Here is a 25,775-nt window from a genome sequence, read left to right as displayed (position 1 = left end):
TGGTTGTACTTGGGGTATGTGTACTCTGTGAACATGGGCTATTTTTAGATTTATATTTCCTCTCTCTAACCTGTTTGTTTGTTTGCTTTTGTTTATTTGTTAGTGATTTCAGTAAATGGATTTATCTGAAAAACTGCAAAGCCACTATGAAAATAAGTCATTACTACATAGAGCGTGTGCTTGAGCATTTCTCCTTTGAATCCAGCTTAGTTTCAATGAAGTTGGGGAATATAAGTGAGGTTCAGTAGGGTGGAGTCTGGAGCTGATGACCAAGAAAGAATTCTTGAGGCATCTTTGGTGCAAAATGGTGGTTTATTAAAGCACGGGGACAGGACCCATGGGCAGAAAGAGCTGCTGCCCCGGGGTTGTGAGGAATGGCCCATTATATACCCTCAAGTTGGGAGGGGGTTAGGGATAGCGTAAGTTTCTAAGGAATTTTGGAAGCAAGGTTTCCAGGACCTTGAGGGGGCTAGCTAGCGTTGTTGGGAAAAGGTCATTTATTACTGTCTAATAAAACCTGAGTCATGAGACCCTTCAGATGTATATCGGTGGGCCATATGCTTGGGGGATGATTGCCAATACATATCTTGGGGGGTTAGGGATAAAGGAAGTTTCCAAAGGAATTTTTATACGTTAAAGTAGACTTACAGGATCTTGGTGGAAGGGAGGGGGTCAGGCTAGGACTGCCTTTTGCCCCCAGCAAAGTATTAACATCAAAGCAGCTGAATTCCTAGAGGAATGTCACCATGCCTGTTTCAAGGACTTGTCAATAGGCTGTAGGTAGTAAGGACTGTTTCTTTGTCCTTTAGGGCATCCAGGAGTGCCTGAGGAATGTCACATACATCCCATGGGGGGGGGAGGGGTGGCAGGGTGTCAGCTTCTGCTTTGTCTTCAGCTTGCCTTCCATTCCCTCATCAGTTTCACCATGTCCTTATCAATTTGGGAAAAATGTGCTATTATTTTTCTTTATAAAATTTCTCCTGTTAGACTGTGGTGGTTGTCATCAGCAATAACTCCTCTGAAGGCTTTGTCAAAAGAGTTGAAAAATTGGAAAGGTGTGAATGAAGCTGTTTGCTGAATATAAAGAAAAGAACATTGAAGTACAATTCACACACTTACTTCCACTTCTAAGCCTTTAGATGTTTGACCTTTGAAAATTTTGCTTCTAGCAGAGATGCCCTATATAATTCTTACTTTAAGGAATAAGTTGCTTTTATAATTTTTTTTTCTTTACTATTCGGATATTTCCATTTAAATTAAAATCTATATCATTTAAAAAAATAATCAAAAGTTCAGCCAATGCTCAATTCCTGAGCAATGATAATTTTAGAAAGTTTTGTATGATTGAACCTATGGGGTTTTTCTGTAGTTTTAACTCTTTGTTTCTATGATTTTTCTCATTAGTCACATGAGTGACTGTGATGCAACAGGCATTGAGGATAAAGCAGGACTGACCAGAAAGAATCCTTGTCCTCATGAAGTTGAGAATCTAGCAAGGGAGTCAGACAATTCAATCATTCAGAGGCAATGTATTGAGTGCCTGGTCTAAGGTGAGCACAAAAGCCCAGCCCAGAGGAATCATTTTAATGAGAGAGAGAGATAATAAAGAAGCCAAGCCAACTAAAAAAAAAAAAAAAACTGTAAACAAAACAAACAAAAAAACCTGGTTTTTCTTTAAAAGTGACGGATATTTGAAACAAATAAGACACATTTTTAAAAGAGCAGTGATTAAGAAGAGGTTTTTTAACTGAGTGGTCCAAAAAGGCCACTCTGGAAAAGTCTGTTTTGCATAGATTTCTGAACAATATCTGCCATGAAGCTGCATATCTCAGGGATGGGTGATTATTCCAGACATAAAAAATTGTAAAGGCTCTAAAGTCACAATGCAGGCTGTAAGTTTCTATAATAAGGTAAGTTCTAACAAAGAATGTGGAGAAATAACCCAGGTTTGAAAGAGAAGGGACAGACTCCTTATGGGATTAATATTTAATTTAAGCTCTAAAGGATAAGTAGGACTTAGTGACAGTCCCCAAATTCAAGAAACTCACATTCCACAAGACAAACACATCAACAAACACATATACCAAAAACATTAACAAAAATGCAATAGAGCAAAATTCTGATGTCGCTGATATACACAGGGAATGAAAGATTATAAACAAGGTGCAGATAACTCAGGGTGTGTGGGAATGTTGGTAAGAACAGTGGGGAAGAGTAATCCCCGAGCATGTCTTGTGTTGTGTTTTAAAAGGTAAATAGGAGTTTGCCTAACGAATTAGAGAAGGATGCCTCAGCTTTAGGAAGTACAAAGTGACAGAGATGTCAAAAACTACGCCAATATTTTCATGTTTGTTTGTTGCTGCTTCCAGTAATAGCGATCTAAAAACTTTCTACAAAGGGCAACTAAAAATCCAGACAAAATATCTTTTAATGTTAAAAATATCAGAATGATTATAAAAATAAGTGAGGAATTACTGGGCCAAGATATAGAATATAATGAGAACCTAGAGATATATGCCCTGAAGCCATTTTTGCTATGAAAGCATTTGAAACTGCTAAAACACACTGAGCTGTGCTTTTAATAGACTCTTGATACCAGAGAGGCAAAATTCAAAACCCAGCAGCAATCAAATTTGAGGACTTTGGTACAATCCAAATTTAAGTTGAGATCCCCAAAGCACAAGGAGAAGCAGAAATAAAAAAGAGTATAGCCTACCTCGCTTTCTGTATAAGCTGAGAAAGCCGAGCACTGAATTTGGAGTATGATTGCCTTATAGGGTCTCAGGTGCAAGAGAAAATCCTGGCAAGGAGGACAATACCATTATTATAGCTCATAATTATTTCTACCCCAAAAGAGTTTTGAATATAATGTTTTGGACACAGCAAAATGTAACAAAGCACACAAGCAAAGAAGAAACCATTAGCAAGATCTGAGAGATACAATGGAATTAAGATATTAAAATGATCTATAAAGATTGTAAAATAGGCTTGGTTACTCTGCTCAAAGAAATTAGAGGTGCAATAAATTCAACAAAAAACTGAAACTAAAAATGATGATGAGAAAAATTGTATAAATGAAACAAATAGATACTCTAGAACTTTAAAGATGTAACAGCTAATTTAAGATACAACAGGGTTGCCTGGGTGGCCTGCTTAGTTAAGCCTATGGTTCTTCATTTTGGCTCAGTTCATGATCTCAGGGTTGTGAAATGGAGCCCCTAATCGGGCTCTGTGTGGAGCCTGGAGCCTGTTTAAGATTCTCTTTCCCCCTCTCTCTACTCCTCCCTGCTCATTCTCTCTCTCTGAAATAAGTAAGTAAGTAAATAAGTAAATAAATAAATAAGACAAAACAGAAGCAAACTATTAAAACAAATATAAACATTTTGAAATGAAAACAAGTTTGAAAATAAAATAGAGAAGACCTATGAAGCTAAAATATAAGGAACTACTACAGTTAAAAAAATACATATGACACAATGTTAAGATATCAAAAGATTTGAGCATGTACTTTACAGAAAGGATAATCCAAATCGCCCCTCATATATAAAAATTGTCCATCTCTATTATGAATCTGGCATACAAATTAAAACCTAGGGTGACATACTATTACACATTCACCATATTGGGCAACGGTAAAAATGTCTTGCAAGAATGTGAAAGAATAACAGTGTCCATATTTTGCTGGTTGGAGTATATATAATAAAAACATTTTAGATAAGTTGGACAATACTTAGAAAACTTAAGGATCAATAAATCTGGGGTCCATTCCTAGAAATATAGCATGAAACTAAATGAATTTTTGCACCAGGATATGCATACAGATGAATATAGTCATATAGTGTCTTGCAAGAATGTGAAAGAATAACAGTGTCCATATTTTGCTGGTTGGAGTATATATAATAAAAACATTTTAGATAAGTTGGACAATACTTAGAAAACTTAAGGATCAATAAATCTGGGGTCCATTCCTAGAAATATAGCATGAAACTAAATGAATTTTTGCACCAGGATATGCATACAGATGAATATAGTCATTCTGTTCATAACAGCAACTACATAGCAATATATTTGTATGATGGTATATTAATAGCAGAGAATAGTAACAAACTGGGAGGAGGGGATAGGTTGTTATCAAAAAGAGCTCTTCTATGGTTCTGGCTATGTTCTATTTCTCAAAACGTTCCAGTTAAATATAAATATATATATATATATTGCCTGGAAGCTGTAAAGCTAGGCTAAGGCCAGCCTTTGTAGGGCTTTCTGTGGTCTGCCAAGTACATTAAACCATCCATTATATCATACCTCAGTGTTCAAATCTCCATTTGCTTCCTCAGTTAACTAATACTTTTCTTAGAGTGACCTGACCTAGACTTTTGGTCATCTTTGTCTAAATATTTCTGTTTTAACAAAGTCCTTTTTAACACTCAGAGCCTAAAACTTGGAAAAATATTCTGATGGTTATCTCACTAGAGTGGAAAATATATAGTTAGCCATTAACTAATGATATCCATGTCTACATTAGATGCATGACATTTTTAATTCTTGAGAGTTTTTGGTTAAATGAATTTTCTAAGCTTCCTTTAAATGAAGCTTTAAGCCATCACCACATGAGTAAAATTAAAGAACTAAATGAAAACAAGCCAAGTATTTACAGAGTAATAGAATGTGCAGTGGGAAGAGCACAATTCTGAAATCATAAAGCCTAAATTAGTGTGATGCATCTTTACTAGCCATGTAATCATAAACCAGTTATCTAAATGTGTTAGCCTCAGTTTTTTCACCCATGAAATGGTGATGATAATACTTATTATGCACAGTTGTTGTGTGGATTTAATGAAGCATGGAGCATGAGAGTCTCATATTCCATGCTAAAATGATAGCTATTTTTATACTTATAATAATTCTAATAATAGTAATTAAATTGTTCAAAATGATGATATTCATTTATATTATGAGGCACTGTATTGAATATTCATAGACACATTTACCAAAATATATTTCACTTTACTTTACCCCCTCTAAGAATGTACATTCCATAATTCAATATGAATCTCATTACAAATAATAATTACTATCATAAATACGCTGATTTTTCTTCTATTTATTTTTAGGGAAGTATCCTTTACTGTTGAACGTAAAGAAACTTAAGTCTGTCTTGTTCCAAATTTATGTGGCACTTTCTTATGAAATTAGATTATAGAGTTGTATGAAATAAATTCATGCAGTTAAGACATATATCTTTGAAAAACTGGATGGTCAATTTAGTATTTCAAAAGAAGATTTTAAATTTAAACCCTAAAACCAAGTTCCTTCAGCCTTATTTATAGTCTATCCTCCATGCTTCATAAGTATTGCTTCATTGTAAACTAAGTAATAGTTTTGGTCACAGTGTATATAACTAAAATGGATTTTATATTCTATTATTTCAGAGTTAGTTGCAGTTTCTACTTCCTTACTTCCTTTTTTGAAAAACAGATTAATTCTACAAAAGGTTTTTTTCCAGCTTTGTTGAGAAATAATTGACATATTACAATTCGCAAAATTAAGAAATAATTTCCTATAACATTGCAAATGTTTAACATTGTGTAAATTTTGTACAATATGATAAATTGATATGCATCTGTATTGCAAAATAATTAACATAAGAATGTTAATACCTCTACCATCTCGCTTTACCGTGATTTTTTTATGCACATGTGGTAAGGAATTTTAAGACCTACTCTCTTAGCGACTCTCATGTATGTAGTACAGTAGAGAGAACCTTCAGAGATATTGTGGGTTTGGTTCCAGACCACCTCAATAAAGTGATTATCTCAATAAACTAAGTCAAATTATTTATTTATTTATTTTTGGTTTCCCAGTGCATATAAAAATTATGTTTACACTATGCTGTAGTGTTCAAAAACGTTAGGTCTTTAAAAAAAGAGTATATACCTTAACTAAAAGAGTACCTTATTGTTAAAAATGATAACCATTATCTGAGTCTTCAGTGAGTCATAATTCCTGATCACAGATCACCATAACAAGTACAATAATGAAAAAAATTTGAAATATTGCAAGAATTACCAATATGTGACAAAGAGACACAAAATGAGCAAATGCTGTTGGAAAAATGGTCGCAGCAGACCTGTTTGATGCAAGATTGCCACAAACTTTCAGTCTGTAAAAATGTGATATGTGCAAAGTGCGATAAAGTGAAACACAATGAAACAAGGAATCTGTGTACTGTTAACTATGATCAGCCTGCTGTACATTAGCTCCCCAGAACTTATTCATATTATAGTTGCAAATTTGTTCCCTTTGACCACCTTACTCCACGCCATCCCTACCCCCATCAATCACTAATCTATTCTCAATTTCTATTAATTTGCCTTTTTTTCAGATTCCATAAATAAGTGGAATCGTACAATATATATCTTTCTTTGTCTGACTTATTTCACTTAGCATAATGCCTTCAAGGTCCATCCATGTTGTTGCAAATGGCAGGATTTCTTAATTTTTCATGGTTGAGTAGTATTCCATAGTATGTATTTACCATACTTATCTTGTTCATTCATCCGTCGATGGACACTGAAGTTATTTCCATGTCTTGGCTAGAGTTAATAATTTTATAATGAACATAGGAGTGCAGATACATCTTTGAGATAGTGACTTCATTTCTTTCAGATAGATACTTAGAAGTGGGATTACTAAATTGTATGGTAATTTTACTTTAAATAATTTGAATAATCTCCATACTATTTTCCATACAAATTTATATTCCTACCACAGTGCATGAGTTCCCCATCTCCCCCATAATTGCCAAAATTTGTTATTTTTAATTTTTTTATAGTATCTAATCTAACAGGCAGTGAGTAATATCTTTCTAACAGGCAGTGAGTAATATCTTGCTGTGTTTTTTAAAGGTAAAAAAAAAAAAAAATGACCTTGTCGTGATTGTTTATGTTGAGCACCTTTTCATGTACCTGTTGGATCATTTATATATCTTCTTTGAAAAAAAAAAAAAAAAGTCTATTCTGGTCTTTTTGCTACTTTTTAAATTTGATTTTTTTTTTTGCTATTATTTGTAAGAGTTCTTCATATATGTTGGTTATTAACCTCCTTTCAGATGTAAGATTTGCAAATATTTTCTCCCATTCTGTGGATTGTGTTTTCATTCTCTTTAGTGTGGTGTAATCCCATTTATTTATTTTTGCTTTTTTTGCTTGTGCTTTTGGTCATATATCCAAAAAATTATTGGCAAGACCAATGTCAAGGAGATTTTTTCCCTATGTTTTCCTCTAGGAATTTTACAGTTTCATGTGTTACACTTAAGTCCTTAATCTATTTCAAGTTAAGTTTTATGAGTGATATAAGATAGGGATCCAGTTTCATGCTGTCATATGTGACTATTCACTTTTAAAAATCATTCATTGAACAGATTATCTTTTCCCCATTACATATGCTGTCCCCTGTCAAATATTAGGTGACTGTACAAAAGGATTTAATTCTGGGCTCTCAATTATGTTCCACTTGTTTATTGGTCTGTTTTTATGCCAGTACTCTATTGTTTTGAGTGTGAGGGCTTTGTACTGTTTCAAATCAGGAAGTGTAACACCTTTACTTCATTCTTTCACAAAACTTCTGTGTTTATTTGGGGTCTTTTATGGTTGCATATGAGTTTTAGGATTTTTTGTTTATCTCTGTAAAAAATAACATTGGAATTTTGATAGCAATTAAATTTACAGATGGCTTTGTGTAGTATGGTCATTTTAACAATGTTAATTTTTACCATTCATAAATATGGAATATCTTTCCATTTATTTGTGTCTCCTTCAATTTCTTTATCAATGTCATAGTTTATAGTGTACAGATCTTTCATCTCCTTAGTTAAATTTATTCCTAAGTATTTTATTATTTTTGATGCCATTGTGAATTAGACTGTTTTATTTCTTTTTCAGATAGTTAATTGTTAGAGTGTTAAAATGATCGTGTCTTGTGCTTACTACGGCAGCACATATACTAGAATTGGAATGATATAGAGAAGATTAGCATGGTCACTGCAGAAGGATGGCATGCAAATTTGTGAAGCGTTCCATATAAAAAAAAAAGCTCCTATCTTTTGTATATTGATTTTGTATTTTGCAACTTTACTAAATTTGCTTATTCTAACAATTTTCTAGTAGAGTCTTTAGGAATTTTTAAATGTAAGTTCATGTCATCTATAAACAGAAAATTTTACTCCTTTTTTTACTTGGATGCCTTTTATTTCTTTTGCTTGCCTGGTTTCTCTGGCTAGGACATCCAGCACTATGTCAAATGAGCGTGGTTAAAGTGGACATGCTTGTTCCTGATCTTCGAGGGGAAAACTTTCAACATTTTCCATTATGATGTTGACTATGGGCTTACAATATATGGTTTTTATTATGTTGATGTGCATTCCTCCTGTACCCAATTTGTTGAGTGCTTTTATCATGAAAAGATGTTGAATTTTGCCAAATGCCTTTTCTGCATATATAGAGATGATCATAAGACTTTTATTGGCCATTCTATTAATATGATGTATCACATTTACTTATTTGCATATGTTCAACCATCCTTAAATCCAAGGAATGAATCCCACTTGATCGTTGTTTATGATATTTTAATATGCTGGTGAATTCAGTTTTGTAGTATTTGGTTGAGAATTTTTACATTTTTATTTATCAGTGATATTATCCAGTAGTTCTTTTTGTTGCTATTTTGCTTTGTTTTTTCTTGTAGTGCCCTTATCTGGTTTTGATATCAAGATAATGCTGGCCTTGTAAAATGAGTTTGAGAATGTTCCATCCTCTTCAACCTTTTGAGAAGAGTTTGAAAAGGATTAGCATTATTTCTTCTTTAAATGTTTGGTAGAAATTCACTGTGGAAACCATCTGATTCTGGACTTTTATTTGTTGGAAGATTTTTATTAGTGATTCAATCTCCTCACTCGTTATTGGTCTGTTCAGATTTTATATTTCTTTATGATTCAGTCTTGATAGGTTGTATGTGCCTAGAGATTTGTCCATTTCCTCTAGGCTTTTTGATTTGTTGGCATATAAGTGTTCATAATAGTCTCTTTTGATCCTTTGTATTTCTGTGGTATCTATTATAATGTCTCCTCTTTCACTTCTGATTTTATTGAGTTCTCTCTCTTTTTCTGGGTTAGTCTAGCTAAAGTCTTGCCAATTTTATTCACCATTTAAAAAACCAACTCCTAGTTTTGTTTTTGATCAGGTATTTCATATATTTCTGTTCTAATTTTTATTTTTTCTTTCCTTTTGCTAATTCTGGTTTTACTTTGTTCTTCTACTAGTTTTTTCGAGGTGTAATATTAGGTTGTTTACTTGAAATCTTTCTTTTTGATATAGACATTTGTGACTCTAAACTTTCCTTTAAAACTGCTTTGCTGTTCCCCATAAGATATGGTATATTTTTTTATTTTTATTTGTCACAAGATATATTTTTTATTCTCATTTTATCTTCTTTTTTTTTATATTTGTTGGTTGTTTAAAAATGTGTTATGTCTGTGTATTTGTGAATTTTCCAGATTTCCTTCTGTTACTGATTTCTAGTTTAATATCATTTTGACTGGAAAAGATACTTGATATGCTTTCTATATTCTTGATTTTTTTTTTGAGACTCTTGTTTGTGGTCAAAATGTGATCTATCCTAGAAAATGTTCCATGTGTGCTTGAGAAGAATACTTACTGTGATCCTGTTGGACTGTCCTGTATATATCTGTCAGGTTCGTTGGCATATTGTTTGTTTTTTTTTAAGATTTTATTTATTTATTAGAGAGGGAGCAAGAGAGAGATGGGGAGCAAGAGAGAGAGAGATGGGGAGGAGCAGGCGCAGAGGAAGAATCAGACTCCTCACGGAGCAAGGAACCCTATGTGGGACTTGATCCCAGGATACTGGATCAAGACCTGAACTGAAGGCAGAAGCTTAACCCACTGAGTCACCCAAGCGCCCTGGCATAGTGTTTATTTTTTTAATTTTTAAAAATTCTTTTTAAATATTTTATTTATTTATTTGAGAGAGAGAGAGATAGTGAGAGAGAGCACACAAGCAGGAAGGAGGGGGAGAAATAGATCCCCACAGAGCAGGGAGCCCAATGCAGGGCTTGATCCCAGGACGCTAGGATTATGACCTGAGCTGAAGGCAGATGCTTAACCTACTGAACCACCTGGGTGTCCCTGGCATAGTGTTATATTCACTATTTCCATATTGATTTTCTGTCTGGGTGATCTATCCATATGTAAGAGTGGGGTATTAATGTCCCCAACTATTATTATATTGCTGTATATTTTTCCTTTTTGTTTTGTTAGTTTCTGTTTTATATATTTATGCGTTTCAATGTCAGGTACATAAACACTTACAATTATTATAATGATGAATTGATGACATTTTTCTTACTATATAATGACTTTCTTTGTCTCTTGTGATGATTTTTGGCTAAAAAACCTATTTTGTCTGATATAGTTATTGCTACCCTTGTTTTCTTTTGTTATCTTTAGCTTGGAATATCTTTTTCCATCACTTTACTCTCTGCCCATGTGTGTCTTTAAAGCTAAATTGATTCTTTTATATGTAACATATTGTTGGATCTTGTTTTTCTGTTTTGTTTTGTTTTTGTTTTTTAATCTGTTCTAGCCATTCTATGTCTTGCAACTGGATGATTCAGTTTACTTACATTTAAAGTAATTATTGATAGGTAAGGACTTAACTATGGCCATTCATTCTTTTTATATTTAAAGATTTTATTTAAATTTTAGTTAGTGTATAGTGAAATATTAGTTTCAGGAGCAGAGTTTAGTAATTCATCACTTACGTAGAACATCCAGTGCTCATCACAAATACCCTCCTAATACCCATCACCCATTTAGCCTGATCCCTGCCCACCTTCCCTCCAGCAACACTCAGTTTATTATCTATAGTTCAGTCTTTTATGGTTTGCCTTCCTCTTTTTTTTCTTTCTCTTATGTTTATCTGTTTTGTTTCTCTTAATTGTTTTCTGACTGTTTTGTAGATAATTTTGTTCCTTATTTCCTGTCTGTTCTCTTCATTTGTAATTTATTGACTTTTTGTGGCAGTATGCTTTAACTCCTTTATCAAGATCTTTTGTGTATCTACTACATATTTTTCTTTTGTATTTACCATGAAGCTTATATAAAATATGTTAGTTATTACATTCTATTTAAGTTGATAACAATTTAAGATCAATAGTGTACGGAAAATTTATACTTCTCCTATAACAACAAGTTATTGATGTTTTTACATTTTAGATCTTTTTTTTATATGGCACATTCAACAATAAATTATTATAGTTATTCTTAACAGACTTGTTTTTTAACCTTTAAACTAGAGTTGTAAATGATTTATGTACCACCATTACAATATTGGAGAATCTGGTTTTGAGTATACGTTTACCTTTAACGATCAATAAGGAACCATCCACTTTGCCATCTTGATGACATCACTGCCCCCAAATTTTTATTAAATTTTACTTTAGTTAATATATGACTATATTTTATTTCTAATAATAGGCATGTCAATTTTACTGTTTTTAAAATTAAGATTTTCTCTTTAACGTCATTATCATCTATTTTCTTTTCAATTTTGTAAGTGTTGTTTACATTTGTGGTGTTAAATAGAAATAATTTTAAACTCTAGATCATATGCTCCATGGTGGCAGAAATTTGTCTTATTCATCACACACACACACACACACACACACACAGACACACACACACAGACACACACATGCACAATTTGGTACTAAATGGATCTTTGTTGATTGACTGAATGAATGAAGTGTTCTGACACTAGCAGAGCTGACAGAAGCAGAGATAAAGCAGAAAACATAATGACTATTAAATGGGTGAGCCTGAAGATAAAAAGATACTTTAGCTTAGTTGCTGTGATATACACTCTGGATAACATTCCAATTTTCATGGATTTTTGGAAAGCAAACATCTCCCCTCCTAAATAATAAATTTATTAATTGCATTCCTTATGAGTCCTGACAGCAGTCAGCTTTGTGGGGTTCTGATTCCATTCCAAGGGGTTGAATGTCTGTGTGATTTATGTAATAGGCAGCAGTGTCATGAGGAAAGACTTGTAGGATAACATTTCTTAAAGATAGGAACACAGATGTCTGCTGATGGAGTGTGTGGTGGGTGTTAATGAAAATGCATTGAGCAGTGAGGGAAGGGCAGCAAACAACCACAGGAAAGGTGCCCTGAGTTGCGTTGTTTTATTTTGTTTTGTTTTGTTTTAAAGACGGATACCATTTTACCCCCAGGGAAATTTTCAGATTTATTTTGCTCTAACAACCACAAATACTTACGACATTATGAACAGAATATGGGCATTAAAGGATAAAAACAAAAAGTTGAGTAAATACTAAGTGTTCATCATTATTTCAGCCATGTTTTTCTATGCTTAACTACTCATAGAAATTACATAGTCTGGTTTCTAAATATTATACCAGGCTGTTAAACCAATGCAAAGGGTTTTATGCAATTTTCTATAACACCATCTAGATTTTCTACGTTGGCTATCACTCCTGAAAATACTGTTTATAAATACTCATGCATTGAAACACTATATATTTAGTATAATAATATTCACTGGATATTTACTTAGTTTACTAGTCTATTTTGATCCTATCTCATTGTTCAATTCCTTTCATGTTTCCCCTTTATTTTCTACAAATGCCAATTCATCACATGTTAGGTAAAGTGAAACAAAGAGGAATAGCTGTTAGCAGAAAGGTGATTTGATGTTACTTTGTGAGATATTAAGTAATAGGCAAGGTATTTCCATATCATCATTCTAACACCTTGAGGTAGTACAGTGTAGTTGTTAAGCTTTAATTAAACCTTCATAAAGTCCATATATATATATATATATATTTTCTAATTCACAAGTCAGCCCTTCATGTCCCATTCAAAGCCCACTCATTTTACGTAATAATTGTTTTATCTGCCCAGTACAATCTTCAATTAACTTATTGCTCTGGGAATACAAAAGGATAGGAAAGGAATATTTTATAATATGATATTTTGTCCTTTCTACACTACAGAATCTGTGTAGGCATTCTTTGATCAGAGATCTAAGCAGGAGGTCCAAATTGAAGAAAAACAAACAGAATGAAATGTTTGTTCTCAGCCCTTTCTTGTAGTTTCATTTGCAGGAACCACAAAAGCAAAGCCATTAAAATGTCTATTTTTAATTTTTAAAATTAATTTTAAATTTTTTATTGGATTATGCTCCCTTAAACTCATCTGGCACCATGAATAGAAAACCAAAGCAATCCACTTGACAGTAATTCAAGATGCTGCCTTTTAAAAATTTCACTGGAATTAATCTCATCTACAGAATAGACGAGACTTGGACTCAAAAATGTCATCATAGACTTTGTTAGCTGTCAAGGGAATCATCTCAAAGAGACTGATTCCATGTGGTACGTGGCTGTCAGGTCCATCCAGCTCATGCAACTGATTTTCTGTGTCCATAGCTTATATTCCATAAGATCTGTGTTATAATTATCCAGCTAATCTTCCTCTGGGAACACATTTTTAACTACCTAGGTAGCCCCAAAAATCTTAGGGTCTAGAAACACAGCAATTCCCACAGCCCCTGTTGCCTTACTGTAATACATCTATTTCTCTGTTCTTATCTAGTAACCACGTGGCTACTGCTGATGAGTCAGTGCAATATTTTTCAAACAATTCTTGTGGCAGACTCTCAGCCACAGCAGCCAGAGAGCTGTTTAACCACTGATAAGATGTTATGCAACAGCTTTCCAAAATTATTGTTTCAGCTATTTTAGCATTTGTATCTATTGATCACAGTCTCTTCTTCTTTTACCTACCTTATGCTATGTTGATCATACCTGTTGCATTATGCCAGGGGCAAAGTGTCAGAAGATAGGAATGACTCTCAGAACCTAAACCACTTATTCAAGTATTTTGTGCATGTTTTCTTTTTTTTATTACATTTAGTATGCTCCTAGGTATGCAACCTCCACTTGAGCAGAGTTTCCTTGGCAGATTCTATAGTGAAAACTGTATTACCAAACTTTCTTTCTTTTTTTTTTTTTTTGAAACAAAACAAAACAAAAACGATGGAAGTGTTTTATATGCAGTGTAATTCAAAATACTAGGGTTTGACACTCTACTGTGTAATGAATTTTGATCAAGAAAAAAGTGATTTGGTAGTTAGAGCCAATTAATATCTCTAAATACTGGATATGGTCCTTCAATATTCAAAAAAGGCCACTAAGTATTGAGCTTCTTACTCAATTTCTGGTGGGCCCAAGGCAAGTAATACATTATTCACTGGAAGAAGTGATTTCATGGTGGTTGCAAGCCAAGAAATAGCCTGAATTCACTTTTGGCATTGCACCTTGCGCTTTGCAACAACTATATTCTCTTTTATATTAAATGTTATAAATGGTTTTATACTGTTTTTATAGAAAGGAAACCAGTTAATTTCCACATTAATCCTAATACACCTGTCTTTTACAACAAACTACTTTTCTCTTATGGGTTGAACTATACTGGCATGGCAAAACCAACAGAGAGAATCACTATTTTCAAATCTTAATAAGCTTCTGTCAGTCTCGATGAGCCATCTGCTTTTTGAACCTGCCAAATGAGGACTTTTTAGAAAAAAATTAGTTAATTATTAATTCAATTTTCTCTTTCCTAAAACTACTTCTGGTATTCACTAAAATATCCTGTTTTGCCTTCAGATGTACTTTATACTGATGGATCCTTAAATGATTGATCCTAGCTCTGTTATCATCTAGAATTCTAGAAAATGAAATTACTTTATATATAATTACCATATAACAGTATTACATTGCTCATTTTCTTACTATACCTTATGCTCATTGATTAAAAAATATGTTTTAAGAGGGAATTTTGTAGGCATATATATACATTATAATTCTGTAAACAGGTTAAAGTTTTGCTTTGATAATTTAAGAAAGCAACTGAGATACACATTGGAATGTTGAAGTAGATACAGTTTCTAAGAACTGGGCTAGAAATCAATATCGTACAATTGGTCCTGAATATCATAAAGGCTGACAAAATTGATAAATTCAGTTCATAGAGATAACTTACTTAAAAAAATAGGCCATTTAACCTTTTCATAATTTAAGTTGCAATTGGGGGTGAAATAATAGCCATAACTACTTTAATTAATAAAATGATGGGAATTCAGGCTAATCAAGACACGGCACCTTTATCTTTCAAATTCTTAAAAGAATTTAGTGAGGTAGCTTTAGTAGGATGTCAGTTTTGCAGATGTGGAGCTTGGAGCCCAATAGAGCACTTTATTTTCCAAATTATGTGGTCAAACTTTCAAATATGTAATCACATTTTATAGAACCACTTTTACCTGAATTTCTAGAGTAGGATAATGAAAGAATTAACAAACAAGACTTTTTCTCACCCTCAAAGACACAAGCAGTGGAAAGTACTCAAAAGACTCCACAAGAGCAAGACAGGAAGGACCAGAAGTTTTACTATGCACTGAAGTACCAGGTGACTACTGAGCCTGCTCGGGGTGGATCAGTTGGTTAAGAATACGACTCCTGATTTCAGCTCAGATCATGGGCTCAGGTCATGCTCTCTCAGGGTCATGAGATTGAGCCCTGTGTTAGGCTCTGTGCCCAGTGGGGAGTCTGCTTGAGATTCTTTCCCTCACCTTCTCCCCCTGCCCATCCCCTGCTTGCACACTCTGTCTCTCTCTAAAATAAATACATCTTTTTAAAAAATGTGATTGAATTGTGAGCAGAGTCTCACCCATCTGTTGTCCTCTCAGTACCTGCAGACTTGTGTAGAAGTTTCATAAATGCTAGAATCAAAATATTATGGAAAGAGAAGGTTAGTAAAAAGAGGTCTCTTTATTCCCCAGATTTTAAGCAAAAACTGCATGTGCTCGCTGACATGTGAATTATCTTGACATGTAAGTTACATTGAGGTCAATGATTTTCATATTCTTTGTTTACTACTGTATCTTCACTATTAGGCTTTTAACAGGAAGTTACAAAACACTTGTTAGTTGAACAAATAATTTCACACTTAATCAAATATTATTATTATTTTTTTAAAACGCCTACTTACATGGCCAACACCACCAGACACTCTGCGGAGTTAACATAAAGCATAATATTTAGACCTCAACATCACAGAAATTAAGTTTTCATGATCATTTTGGAAAAATAATTCTAAAAAAGGTGAAAGAATGTTTATAACCTATGCTATACTTACTGACAATGCTGTGGAAATTCAATATCAGACTGATTGTTTTAAAGGCAAGGGAAATCAAAACCTTGGTATCTCTGCTTCATTCAGTATAAGAACCAAAGTCCTTTGGTGGTATCAAGTGCCTTTGGGATCTGAATTCCTTATTAACTTTTCCCTCTCATCCATTCCCTCCCCCAATCCCCAAACTTCCATTCAAACCTACCGGCCTATTTTCCATTCCTTGAACATGAGAGATGTTCTCGAGTCTCAGAGCCTTTGCACCCACTCTTCTCCCTTTCTAGATATCCACATGGCTAACTAACTGCTTCACTTCATCCAAGCATTTGCCCAAATATTAAGTTCTTTTTTTTTTTTTTTTAAAGATTTTATTTATTTTATTCGACAGAGATAGAGACAGCCAGCGAGAGCGGGAACACAAGCAGGGGGAGTGGGAGAGGAAGAAGCAGGCTCATAGTGGAGGAGCCTGACGTGGGGCTCGATCCCGTAACGCCGGGATCACGCCCTGAGCCGAAGGCAGACGCTTTAACTGCTGTGCCACCCAGGCGCCCCCAAATATTAAGTTCTTAATAAGACATACCCCAATTACTCAATATTAAATTTCTTATCAGTCTCCCCTACACCAACTCTCAGTACCTGCAGTACCATGGTCATGTTCTTTCTTTTTCTGGTTTCTTTCTCTTTGTTTTTCTAATAATAAAATAACCAGTTTCAAATGTATTATGAAATTTATTTCATAGTTATACCCATTGTTTATTCTTTGTCTCTTCCACCAGAATATAAGCTCCACAAATTTAGGAATCTTTCTTTTGTTCACTGAGGTATTCTAAGAATCTAGAACAGAGTCTGACTTTCAGATAGTACTTAAAAATATAAAATTATTTTTAATTTGGTTATTATTTGGCATAAAATTATGGCAAATGGCAATAAATATTTGAAAGTACACTGCGTCTAAAGTTGAAAATGTGTGTTAATATACTCAAAATATTCAAAATATGTAATTCAGCTACAAAGACTTGCTTATTGGTGACCTTATATTTCTTTGGGAATATTTTACTATGTACTCTACTAGCTGCCCAGTAATTGCTCACAAAATACATGTCGGATTCACTGAATAAATATGAGCGTTATGTTTTTAACGACTCCAGTAAAACAAGCATATTGTAAAATGTCTGATCAGTTTGAGCCAGTCTTTCCTCATACTCCCATCAAGTACACTGACAGTGCATCAAAGACTGGGTAATAGACAGATGGTTTAAGTTTCTTAGATCTTAGCAGTATTGCTAATTATGCTTACTCAAATCTTCACACATTTTCAGATAACATTACAACTCAGTGATCTTGACCTAAGGCATCAGAACCAACTCACAAAATGCTGGATGGAATGTTATTGTTTTTGCGAGTTTTTCTGGGGTCATCCTACTTTAAAAACGTATTTGCTTATGATAAGCCACAGAGAGTGAGAAAGGAATCTTCAATGACGGAGATAGCTGTGGGGTTTCCTGGTTCATCTTAATAGAGGGATAGTCTTTGCCTTCAAAATACTGTGACTGAAGAAATCCTCAAAAAGGCATACACAATAGGGGGGCCTGGGTGACTCAGTCAGTTAAGTGGTGGACTCTTAGTTTCAGCTCAGGTCATGATTTCAGGGTCATAAGATCGAGTCCTATGTCTGGCTCCATGCTCAGTGGGGAATCTTCTTGTGGATTCTCTCTCCCTCTCCCTCTGGCCCTTCCCCCACTCATGCTTGCTCTCTTTCTCAAATCACTTGATCAATCTTAAAAAAAAAAAAAAAAGGCACACATATTAGCAGTAGACATCTAGACCATGAATTTAGACTTAGGGTGGGTATGAGGTCAAAGGTAGTATGAAAACTGAACAAGTAAATAAAATAAGAGCACCGTTCATATCAGGCAAGTAATTATAGACTTACATGCACTATTTACCAGGTACTATTCTCAGTAGTGGGCGCACGGCAGTAAACAAAATAGACAAAATCCCTGATCTAGTGGTATGTTTGTTCTAAGAATCTTCTATTCCTAAAAAATTTGACTTAATAATGAGTCCTTGAAGGAAGGAAACTAAAGGAATTCTAGGTGCACATGATATGGCCAAAAGCTTCATGATATGGGGATTTCAAATCTTCAGTTGTAGCACCCAATCTATACAGGAAAAGGCAGAATGTTCTGGGTTTTTATAATCTATACCATTAAGGATAAATTCCCATTTCTGCTGCAATTATATATAAAATTGTTATAAACACAAATACATCCATATTATGATATATTATATTTACATATATTTTCAAACTGGTGCCACACACACCCTAGGCAATTTTACTTAAATAGAATGAACTTTAGTTTCTGTCAATTTTATTCATATGAAGATTTTTAAAAACTTGATTTTTCTATTTAGACAAAATAATAGACACTTGTCTTCTTATAAGATTACTTAGAAAGCACAAAGAATTTTTTAAAAATTTTAACTAAAAAAGCATTTTTTAAACTTTTTTTTTTTTACTTTATTTATTTGTCAGAGACAGAGAACACAAGCAGGGGGAGCAACAGGCAGAGCAGGCAGAGGGAGAACGAGGCTCCCTGCTGAGCAAAGAGCCCGATGCAGGACTTGATCCCAGGACCCTGGGATCATGACCTGAGCTGAAGGCAGCCACTTAACTGACTGAGCCACCCAGGCATCCCTAAAAAAACATTTTTTGAAGTAAAATCTCCAGTAGTTGAATACTATCTCTATCAGAAATAATCATTATTATCCCCAACATTAGATCACATTAGGCATTTACTATTCCTTCACTCCCCTCCTGCTGCTACTAATGATGTGTCAGGTGACAATAATTAATGAGGATGAAGCACAATGAAACACTCACTGGTGCTGAGAACTCTACTTAGAATATCCAGTTAATGAGCACTGATCACACAGAGGGAATTTTAAGATTCCCAATTGCCTAGATGTGGAAACTGAGTGCTGGAGTGATTAGGGTAGCTGCAGTCATGTAACTAGTCAGGTACGGAACATGGATTTGTACCCTATCTTTCTATTCCAGAACCCAGGATTTTCAGCAGTCCACTAGATTTTTACTCTGTGCCCCATACCATGCTAAGCCTTTACAAAATGCTAATTATTAAAAACCGCACAACAGCCCTATCAAGGAGTAAGTACAATTTGCCTTTTCAAATAGGGAAGTTAAGATGAACTGAGGTTAAACACATTCTCTCAGTGCCATGGCAATTTGGTCTGGCTCCAAAATCTATGCTATGAGCCATCAAACTACAGCTTTTCTCATGGAATAATGTTAGTGATCCAAGGCTCTTACATTTGGATTTTTGTAGTTCAAAGATGATGGTGGACTGGAAAAATAATTTTCTGAAAAGCAACTTTATTCACCAGCAAACAGCCAAAAAAATAAATCTTGAGACCCAAAATATATTTGTTTTTTGAGATACAGAAAAATTGTCATATTTTTGAATATTATGTTTATTATACAATATTTTCCTTTTTATTTTAGAGAATTGTTGCATAACTAGTAAAATTGAATAAAATATAATAAAAACATTATTTTTTTCATCCAATAGATTTCTGTAAGAAAGGTCACTATAACTTTGCAGCACTACCTTTTTTTTTATGCTGTGTAGATTTTAGACTGCTTGTTATATGTAGTTTATCTACTGGGAAGAAAGCTTAACTTTGTTCCTTTGGCTCTTCAAAATGATAACTAAATCTGGTCCTGGAAGCAGCAGAATCATATATTACAAGCTTGTTACAAATTACTGCACCAAATCCCACAGATACCTATTAATAAAAAATTTAAACATTTTTCAGTGTTTTTATACCTTTGAACAGAGAGTACAATGTATTTAAGTGGGGAATATCCTAGAAATATTATCACTTTATTTTTCTTTAAAAAGATATATATATATATTTTGGTAAGTCACTTCTCATTTTGCTACATCTCCTTTTTTTTTTTTTTTTTTTAATTTAATTGACAAAGATCCTTCCTGGGGTGCCTGGGTGGCTCAGATGGTTAGATATCTGCCTTTGGCTCAGGTCATGATCTCAGTGTCCTAGGATCGAGCCCTGCATCGGGCTGCCTGCTCAGTAGGGTCCCTGATTCTCCCTCTCCCTCTACTGTTCCCCCTGCTTGTGCTCTCTCACTCTCTCTGTCAAATAAATAAATAAAATCTTTTTTTTTTTTTTTTAAAGATCTTTCCTGTGGTAAGACAGTAAAGAGGGGAGTGTGGCTACTTTGAACAGATCACTGTCAAATCACGTATTAGAAATGGAACAAATACATGAATATTTTAAATTGTATGAGCCATTTAGTCTTCAAAAATTAAGGAAAAGTGTAGCAGCAGAAAATTGTCTCCAATATTTTTCTTGCCCCCTTTATACTTGCATGTCTATTAACTCTTCCAGGATTTATTTTACTATTTCATATTAGATTCTTCTCAAATATCATCTTCTAACAGTTTTTTTTCTTTCTTTTCAGAACACCGTGTATAAGATAGAAATCCTCATTGTCATCTTTCCTCCTTACCATGAAACATTCTTTTTCAAGGCACATATAAGCATATGGAATCTTGTTTTGTCTATTTTTCAGTCATCTGTACTTTTCTTTCTCCCTACTCCAACCCCAAATGTATACTCCATGAGAACAGAAACTTTTGTTTTGTTCAAGACTATATACTTGAGGGGTGCCTGGGTGGCTCAGTCAGTTATGTTGCTGACTCTTGATTTTGGCTTTGGTCATGGTCTCAGGGTTGTGAGATGGAGCCCGAGTTGGGCTCCACACTGGGTGTGGAGCCAGCTTGAGTCTGTCTCTCCCTCTCCCTTTGCCCCTCCTCCTGCTCAAGCACATTCACTCTTTCTCTCTCTCTCTCTCTCTAAAAATAAGTAAATAAAAGGCTATATACATGATATGTAGAATTTTGTGACACATGTAGAAAATAAATATCTGTTGAATAAAACAATTGTGTGAATAACTATACCAAATAATGTGAGATCAGAGTTAACTTGTTGCTCATTTTTCTAAAAGATTATTAAAGTATCTTTTTATAGCGATATTATAATATAGTGAATGCACATTACAGGAAAAAATAGTAGTAGATACCACTGTATTTGGAATTTTATTGTTATGAATTTAAATAAATATTAAATGAGAATGTAAGCAAATATATGATACTATATGAAAACATTTTTTTGCACCTGAGTCTTATGTGTAAAATGCAGGTTTAAGAAATTTCAGTAGAGGGGCGCCTGGGTGGCACAGCGGTTAAGCGTCTGCCTTCAGCTCAGGGCGTGATCCCGGCGTTCTGGGATCGAGCCCCACATCAGGCTCCTCCGCTATGAGCCTGCTTCTTCCTCTCCCACTCCCCCTGCTTGTGTTCCCTCTCTCGCTGGCTGTCTCTATCTCTGTCAAATAAATAAATAAAATCTTTAAAAAAAAAAAAAAAGAAATTTCAGTAGAAAGAAATTGCTTTCATGAGTGAAAAATTTTATTTCAAATATATGGATTTCTTTTTATTTTACAATATGTATATATTCTGAAGAGAATCATATCATTTTTCACAGCAATCTTCTACTGTACTGTAATGAATTTTAAGAGGACAGAACTTCCTTCATATAGTGAACACTTATGTAAGCTTACATCTGTTCTCAGCCTATACTTTGAGTTCTACATTGCACAGAAGTGTTCAAAAGGATTGGTTGAATAGTCAGACAAACTTAAATTGATTCCTTGCTTTGACATATATTAGCTGGTCAGTTTGGGTAAATTACTTAAACTACCTAAATCATGAGCTCTTAATTCATAAGATTATGCTGGTCTTTATTTATGGGATTGTAATATGGATTAAAAATAATACATGCACATAAATTAGCTTATATGCATGTGGAAATCTGTGTAGATAAATACGCTTTTTTCTTTAAGCCCTTTTTATGTCTGCACATACACATAAAATATGTGTGTGTGCATGTGTGTGTGTGAAATCACTACCTAATAATGCATGTTTTATCTGTGTGTGATTATTTTCCTTAAATCTATTACATGGACATGGCCATTACTTTTTTTTTGGTCTCAAAGAAGTTAAGAACAATGTGTATTCTTGACAAAAGATTCTTATTTTTCTACTTTTACTGAAATACAGCTTAACCTGTTTCCAGCTCTTCATTCAAATAAGGAATCTTTTCTTCTATTTCAAAGACATTTGGGATAAATGTGTTAGTTGTGCATGATTCATGTTGGATCGAGGCAGACTCTTAATCTACATAGTTTATTTTATTTTTTGTTGGACAATGATAACCATTTCCTGTTGGTAAAAGCACAACATTTTGCTTTTCTTTCTTAATGCAATTATCTTACATTCATTGGAGACAAGAAGCATAACTATTTGAAAGCTCCATTGTTTTCTCTTGCTTTGTGCCTAAAGCATATAATGTAATGCATACAATGAAAAGGAATTTCAGCAGTGACTATTACATATGCTTAACTGCAGATCAGGGAATGAGTAAAAATGAGGAGAAATTACATGCCCGTATAAACAATAAAAACATTAAATGACTATATTCCTATAAACAAATGATTAAACATCAAAAATTAAAATGACTATTACCATACCATGAGCTGTTTGGATTGTGTACACCAAATTATGCAGTTATTATTGTGATGATTGAATACATATAAAATAGATATGATTAGCAGCCCTGTCAGTCTTAAGCCATTACCCAAATATGCCTTGATTGTACTTTTTAAGGGCTTCGAAAAAAAGGGGTTTTTACATCTGCTAAAAAATATGGTATTCTGTAACAACCTCTATACTGTATTGCTTTTGATTTAATTAGTGAAAAAATATAAGCTAAACAAAGAACTTAAATATTTTCTTTTAATACAGCAATCGGATTTATTCTGTAGTGGTACTGGGTTTCATGATGGCTTTTAATTATGATATTTAATACTAGAAAGGAAGATGAGTCATGTAAATGCTTAATTATAATAAATGTGTTTTATTTCTGATCCGGATGGTATGAGAAATTGTGACTTGTGTACCTCTGTTGTACCCCCATGATGAAACTTCAGCAATGATAGGTAAAATAACTCTTTAAAGTTAGTAAAGAAGCATTGTCACACACAAAACCGTTTCCTAGAACAAATTGTACATAGCAGTAAGTGGTGTTGAGGCTATGGTTTTTGAAATTTTAGGTTTATATGAAATCAGATATGACCTAAAGATCCACTCTAGCTGGACCATGAGACTAAACGTGTCCTAAGTTGATTAAAACAATGAAGCCTGAATCACCACACAATAAAAGACATATGGAATGGAGTTGGAGGACCCACTGCCTGTAAAAGACTTTATACATACCCACACATTTATAAAATATTATATATATATATATACAAAATACATATTTGCGTTTATAAACATAAGGTCTCTGTATTATATATAACATGTATATTGCAGAGGCCTTATGATATGGTTTAAATAGCTCAGCATACCCTTCACAAACAGATCCTGTATTAGGCCTTCAGACATCTTAGTGATTAGATTTGCCATATCCCCAGTGTTTCTGGTACATAGAAGCATACACTCCTCAAATCTTCCATAAAAAATGATTGAAAATTTGTATGTGTTAGTGTGTTTTATTTCTAAATACCTCCCACCAAGTACCTTCAAATTAAGTTACAAAACACATGTACAAATTAGTTATCTTATCTGCAATACAAAACTTTTGAAGTTTATATGGGATTATTCTGGATGTCCTTACCATTTTAGCCATTGACGAGGGCGGAAAAAAAGCATGGTGGAATGGGTATAGAAAGTTTTTATGAAAATAGTGTCAATTACTTCCGCTCACAATCCATTGCCTAGAATTTAGCAAAAAATAGCATAAAGACACATAAAGACCTGCATAAAGAAAAGAATGTAAGAAAAAACAACAAAGAAAAAGAATGTAGACTTCAGAGAGTCTCTGCAGAAGTCTCCACAATAACTAGCTAAAAAATTAACATTAATAAAAACTGCCTAGAAAATCAGTTGTCAACACATGAATTGAATTCAAATGAATTGAATTTAGATGAAATGAAAATGATAGAGTGTCCTGAAAAATGACCCTAAAATGGCAGGCGTCTCAAATCCTATCTTGAAAATCAGATGTTCCACACAAAAACATGCAATTGGGAGGGTTTTTAATCTTAAATGAGAAAAAAATGTAATATATTATATGTCAACCTAAATTCCTAACCACTTTTCTAAAACTTGACTGGAACACAGTAAAATACTTTTTATAAATGATGAAGTATAATGTTAGAAAGTTATCTTTAAATTGTTGTTTTTGACTACCAGACAATGAATAGAATTGTACTTTGCACACTTTCAAAATATCTACCCAATATTATATTCTTTGAGTAGTTGTTGTTTAAATGGTAGCTTGATACTATTTTAGTACAGTGCTTTGCTAAAATTTTCTACATAATGAATGTTATTACTATTTCTTATGACATAAATAATCTTCTATGTAAAACTGATTTTTAAGGTATAAAGGAGAATATTAGGTCCCTAAATTTAAAGATAAATAATCCTAGAATCACAGATTAGAATATTACACTTTAACTATAGAATGTGAGTAGTTAATATTAAAATTCGTTTCAAATGTATATAGTCCAAATGCATATATTACCCCTAAAATCTTAATCCTTCACCTGAGAAATGTCCATTAAAAAACAACAAAATGAGGATTTTTAAATTGCAGTCATATTTAAAAAGGATGGGCAAAAAGCCAAATAAATTCTTTGTAAAGATTCATATGAAGATTTGCACTATTTTTCACAAGGATGTTTTAGGCCTAAAATACTTAAGGAGGATAAAGAAAAGCTTACAGTTCAAGAATATCATCATTTAAAAATAACTAAATCTTTGATATCAGTACAAGAAACAGCTTTCAAAACTCATCAAAGAGCTTTGAACTACAAGGTAACAAAATTGCAGGGTACCATAAAATATTTAAAATTCATTTCATTTGTCAGGTTTTTTTTTTTTCTTTAATAATAATAATCAGAGATTAACCCTTTAGGTTTTGTGGGATCTGCACTATGAAGACAAATCCATAAAGTGCTTTAAAACTGTATTCTTCCCAGAGATGCATTTGAGACGTCAGAGGTTTATTTTAATTTTTTAAATTTTTTATTACAATTTTTAAAATAGGATAAAGTTATGTAACAAACATACATGTGCAATCAGATACCAAAATTGTAATATGTTGCCATACTGCTTTAATTTTCAGAAAGATAGTAAAGATAGACTTTCATTCTCATTATACTCTTACCAGACTCCATTACCTAATTGCTCTACTTCCATCACTAGAAGTTGGCAGTTATTTTTGCTACCCAGGGTTTTAGAGAGTTATTATAGTTCCATATCTATAAATATTTTTTGTTTTCATTTTTTAAATGTACATGAATGTGTTATTATCCCTGTA

At 33.4% G+C, this 25,775-nt stretch overlaps 1 non-coding gene across 1 annotated transcript; it reads left to right on the top strand.

The window, feature by feature from the left end:
• Positions 1 to 7,977: 7,977 nt before the first annotated feature.
• Positions 7,978 to 8,084, top strand: LOC121101607. Its single transcript, XR_005833591.1, has one exon. It is a non-coding gene; the product is annotated as a U6 spliceosomal RNA (small nuclear RNA).
• Positions 8,085 to 25,775: the final 17,691 nt, after the last annotated feature.

This window comes from Ursus maritimus, unplaced genomic scaffold (assembly GCF_017311325.1).
Source record: "Ursus maritimus isolate PB19 unplaced genomic scaffold, ASM1731132v1 scaffold_8, whole genome shotgun sequence".
Classification (NCBI taxonomy): Eukaryota; Metazoa; Chordata; class Mammalia; order Carnivora; family Ursidae; genus Ursus; species Ursus maritimus.
This window is presented reverse-complemented; position numbering and strand designations above follow the sequence as displayed.